Raw genomic sequence first — 6,000 nt, forward strand, 5'->3', positions numbered from 1 at the left:
TTGTGTGTGCTGGCTGCGCATTGCTTCCTTGGGAGGAGGATCTTGGTTGGCTAGATGCATTGTATCATCAAATAATGGTGTCATCTGTGACAACATATTGTGCTCGGTGAGAAATAGTGCGGTCATTTGACAACATATTTGTGGATTATATGTATATTAAATGCAATGCCCTTGCAAAGGAGCATCTGAGAAGGATTAAAAAGTATTTTATGAGCCACAACACAACATTTAATATATGATTAATGCATAGACCCCCTGATCCAAAATGAAACATCCTGAAAGAGCCCACATTTGTGAATATCCTCATGAATTTTTCTGCTATTATAGCTGGAATCTTCTCACATCCAACCATCCTGCACTTGCACATTTTGACTCTAAAAGATATCATTTTGTTGAAAATTACTAGGTAGATACGTATACTAAGTATGGCTTACTTGCAAACATACATACTTTTTTTGTTAGCTCATCAAATCCAGACCAAGATATAGGCGGACAAAGCATTCTAGATTTTTGAGATAATCGCGGAAGTACTCTTCTCCTCCTTGTTAAGAGGATTCTCCATGGATTCCTCACTACTTGATGATTCCAAGATAGTTCAGCCAGTGCAAAGAAAACACACTCCTTTGTGTGTGCTGGCTGCGCATTGCTTCCTTTTTGGGAGGAGGATCTTGGTTGGCTAGATGCATTGTATCATCACAAGCAATGGTGTCACAAGCCTTCCAGACCTTACGTGCATGAAATGGTTTTCATTGTCTAAAAATTTAGATTTACACAGATCTATCCAGAATCATGCTCATGTGATAAGAAATCGTGCGCATGATCACGACAGGAATCACATCAAAAGTACTATTTATTCTCAGACCTCACAACTTCCCATAGTGTTAAGAAGTCCCTACGTGCTTCTCTTCTCGATTCTGAAGATATTAGTCAACTTGATTTTGCAGGGTTTAGAGTCATAGCCGTGATCATCTTTAGAATCACCGTGATGGTCTTCACCCTAATCAGCCCAACCAATTGTTCAAATGAGTTTTATAATACCCCTAGGAACTATTTCAAATGTCTATCTTATTAAATTATAAAGTTTATGTGGTGTGCTTCCGCTTTCTTGCTGCTTGTATGCATGTTTGGTGGGAAGAGTTTGGGTGCCATAGGTATGCATCTTGTCTCTTGGAATGCACTTATCGCATGATATTACCAATTTCTTTTAAGATGATTCAATGTTCTCACCTCTCTCAAGAGTCTTTGTGAAGATCCATGGGCCAATACTAGAATGAGATAAACTTCTTTGCAGAGAGACTCAAATTGAGCAATGCATACACGCTGATCCATACATGAGCATACCCCAAGTGTGAAGTCATGAGATGAGACAATCTCATTACATCGTGGAAATCTTAAGAGACTCCTAGAGTACATGTCAAGAGCGGTATTCCAAAATGAAACATCCTAAAAGGGCCCACGTTTGTGAATATCCTCTCATGAACTTTTCTACTATTAGCTAGAATCTTCTCACATCCAACCATCCTACACTTGCACATTTTGACTCTAAAAGATATCATTTCGTTGAAAATCTAATTACTAGGTAGATATGTATACTAAGTATGGATTGCTTGCAGAAGTACATACTTTTCTTGCTTAACGCCCATCAATTCCAAGCAACGATATAGGCGGCCAAAGCATTCTAGATTTTTGGTCTAAGCCCAGAAGTGCTCTTCTTCCTTCCTTAAGAGGATTGTCCATGGATTCCTTACTACTTGATCATTCCAAGAGAATTTAGCCAGTGCAAAGAAAACACACTCCTTTGTGTGTGCTGGCTGCGCATTGCTTCCTTGGGAGGAGGATCTTGGTTGGCTAGATGCATTGTATCATCAAATAATGGTGTCATCTGTGACAACATATTATGCTCGGTGAGAAATAGTGCGGTCATTTGACAACATATTTGTGGATTATATGTATATTAAATGCAATGCCCTTGCAAAGGAGCATCTGAGAAGGATCAAAAAGTATTTTATGAGCCACAACACAACATTTAATATATGATTAACGCATAGACTCCCTGATCCAAAATGAAACATCCTGAAAGAGCCCACATTTGTGAGTATCCTCATGAATTTTTCTACTATTATAGCTGGAATCTTCTCACATCCAACCATCCTACACTTGCACATTTTGACTCTAAAAGATATCATTTTGTTGAAAATTACTAGGTAGATACGTATACTAAGTATGGCTTACTTGCAAACGTACATACTTTTTTGGTTGGCCCATCAAATCCAGACCAAGATATAGGTGGACAAAGCATTCTAGATTTTTGAGATAATCCCAGAAGTACCCTTCTCCCTCCTTGTTAAGAGGATTCTCCATGGATTCCTCACTACTTTATGATTCCAAGGTAGTTCAGCCAGTGCAAAGAAAACACACTCCTTTGTGTGTGCTGGCTGCGCATTGCTTCCTTTTTGGGAGGAGGATCCTCGTTGGCTAGATGCATTGTATCATCACAGGCAATGGTGTCACAAGCCTTCCAGACCTTACGTGCATGAAATGGTTTTCATTGTCTAAAAATTTAGATTTACACAGATCCATCCAGAATCATGCTCGTGTGATAAGAAATCGTGCGCATGATCACGACAGGAATCACATAAAAATTACTGTTTATTCTCAGACCTCACAACTTTCCATAGTGCTAAGAAGTCCCTACGTGCTTCTCTTCTCGATTCTGAAGATATCAGTCGACTTGATTTTGCAGGGTTTAGAGTCACAGCCGTGATCATCTTTAGAATCACTGTGATGGTCTTCACCCTAATCAGCCCACCAAAGTGTTCAAATGAGTTTCCTAATACCCCTAGGAACTATTTCAAATGTCTATCTTATTAAATTATAAAGTTTACGCGGTGCGCTTCCGCTTTCTTGCTGCTTGTATGCATGTTTGGTGGGAAGAGTTTGGGTGCCATAGGTATGCATCTTGTCTCTTGGAAGGCACTTATCGCATGATATTACCAATTTTCTTTAAGATGATTCAGTGTCCTCACCTCTATCTTGTCAAAGTGGGGTTGGTGGAAAATAGTGGTGTCACCTGACAACATATTGGGCTTGGTGGGAAATAGCGGGGTCACTTGACAAGATATTGGTGGACTATGTGTATATTAAACACAGTGCCCTTGCAAAGGAGCGCCTAGGAAGGATAAAAAATGTTTAATCAACCACCACAGGAGCATTTAATATACGAGCAATGCATACACACTGATCCATACACGAGCGTACCCCAAGTGTAAAGTGATGATCAGACAATCTCATTGCGTCGTGGAAATCTTAAGAGACTCCTCGAGTACATGTCAAGAGCGGTATTCCAAAATGAAACATCCGCAACAAAGAGCCCATGTTTGTGAATATCCTCATGAATTTTTTTACTATTGGCTGGAATCTTCTCACATCCAACCGTCCTACACTTGAACATATTGACTCTAAAAGATAAGATTTTGTTGAAAATTATTGGATAGATATGTATACTAAGTATGGCTTGCTTGATTTTTGAGTTAAGCCCAGAAGTGCCCCTTCTCCCTCCTTGTTAAGAGGATATTCTCCATGGATTCCTCACTACTTGATGACTGCGAGACAATTCAGCCAGTGCACAGAAAACACGCTCCTTTGTGTGTGCTGGCCGCGCATTGCTTCTTCCTTGTTGGGAGGAGGATCCTGGTTGGCTAGATGCATTATTATATCATCAAAGGAAATGTTGTCACAAGCCTTCCGGACTTTACGTGCAAGAAATGGTTTTCATTGTCTAAAAAGTTAGATTTGCACAGATCCATCCAGAATCATGCTCGTGTGATAAGAAATCGTGGGCATGATCACGAGATAGGAATCACATCAAAATTACTAGTTATTCTCAGACCTCAAAACTTTACGTAGTGTTAAGTCCCTACGTGCTTCTCTTCTGGATTCTGAAGATATTAGTGAGCTTGATTTTGCAAGGTTTAGTCACAGCCGTGATCCTCTTTAGAATCACAATGATGGTCTTCACCTAAAGCAGCCCAACGAATTGTTCAAATGGGTTTCGTGGTACCCCTAGGAACTATTTCAGATGTCTATCTTATTAAATTATCAAGTTTACGCGGTGGTGTGCTTCCGCTTTCTTGTTGCTTGTATGCATGTTTGGAGGGAAGAGTTTGGGTGTCATAGGTATGCATCTTGTCTCTTGGAATGCACTTATCGCATGATATCACCAACTATTTTTTTAAGAGGATTCAATGTCCTCACCTCTATTTTGTCGAAGTGGGGTTGGTGGGAAAATAGTGGTGTGACCGACCACATATTGGGCTTGGTGGAAAATAGTGGGGTCACTTGACAACATATTGGTGGATTATGTGTATATTGAATGCAGTGCCCTTGCAGAGAAGCGTCTAGGAAGGATTAAAAAATGTTTGATCAGCCACCACACCAGCAAACGTTTGGGCTGCTCAACCAAGGATTCTCCCATAATGGAGGCCTTACAAACTAGAGCTAGCCGCCGCCAATACCTACAAGAGAGGGAAGCATTAATTTGCAGCAACATTTCCACCCGTAGATGAGCTGCCTCTTCAGTCCAATGGTGAGTCAATGAAAATGTTTTATAGCCTCTCTCTAAGAGTCTTTGTGAAGATATCCATGCACCCCCTCAATGTCCACCCATAGATGAGCGACCTCTTCGGTCTCTAAGAGTCTTTGTGAAGATACCTATGCACCCCCTTAATCTCCACCCATACATGAGCTTACCTCTTCGGTCCAATGCCGATCAGCGAAGATGTTCTTTTAGAACATCTCTCTCAACAGTCTTTGTGAAGATATGGGGCAATACTAGAATGATATAAACTTCCTTACAGAGAGACTCAAACTGAGCAGTGCATACACACTGATCCATACATGAGCATACCCCAAGTGTGAACTGATGAAGAGACAATCTCATTGCATCGTGGAAATCTTAAGGGACTCCTAGAGTACATGTCAAGAGCGGTATTCCAAAATGAAACATCCTAAAAGGGCCCACATTTGTGAATATCCTCTCATGAACTTTTCTACTATTAGCTAGAATCTTCTCATCCAACCATCCTACACTTGCACATTCTGACTCTAAAAGATATGATTTCGTTGAAAATTACTAGGTAGATATGTATACTAAGTATGGATTGCTTGCAGAAGTACATACTTTTCTTGCTTAACGCCCATCAATTCCAAGCAACGATATAGGCGGCCAAAGCATTCTAGACTTTTGGTCTAAGCCCAGAAGTGCTCTTCTTCCTTCCTTAAGAGGATTGTCCATGGATTCCTTACTACTTGATCATTCCAAGAGAATTTAGCCAGTGCAAAGAAAACACACTCCTTTGTGTGTGCTGGCTGCGCATTGCTTCCTTGGGAGGAGGATCTTGGTTGGCTAGATGCATTGTATCATCAAATAATGGTGTCATCTGTGACAACATATTGTGCTCGGTGAGAAATAGTGCGGTCATTTGACAACATATTTGTGGATTATATGTATATTAAATGCAATGCCCTTGCAAAGGAGCATCTGAGAAGGATTAAAAAGTATTTTATGAGCCACAACACAACATTTAATATATGATTAATGCATAGACCCCCTGATCCAAAATGAAACATCCTGAAAGAGCCCACATTTGTGAATATCCTCATGAATTTTTCTGCTATTATAGCTGGAATCTTCTCACATCCAACCATCCTGCACTTGCACATTTTGACTCTAAAAGATATCATTTTGTTGAAAATTACTAGGTAGATACGTATACTAAGTATGGCTTACTTGCAAACATACATACTTTTTTTGTTAGCTCATCAAATCCAGACCAAGATATAGGCGGACAAAGCATTCTAGATTTTTGAGATAATCGCGGAAGTACTCTTCTCCTCCTTGTTAAGAGGATTCTCCATGGATTCCTCACTACTTGATGATTCCAAGATAGTTCAGCCAGTGCAAAGAAAACACACTCCTTTGTGTGTGCTGGCTGCGCATTG

The sequence above is a fragment of the Cibotium barometz genome, chromosome 13 (genome assembly GCF_041138505.1).
Source record: "Cibotium barometz isolate CiBa-2024 chromosome 13, ASM4113850v1, whole genome shotgun sequence".
NCBI classification, from domain to species: Eukaryota; Viridiplantae; Streptophyta; class Polypodiopsida; order Cyatheales; family Cibotiaceae; genus Cibotium; species Cibotium barometz.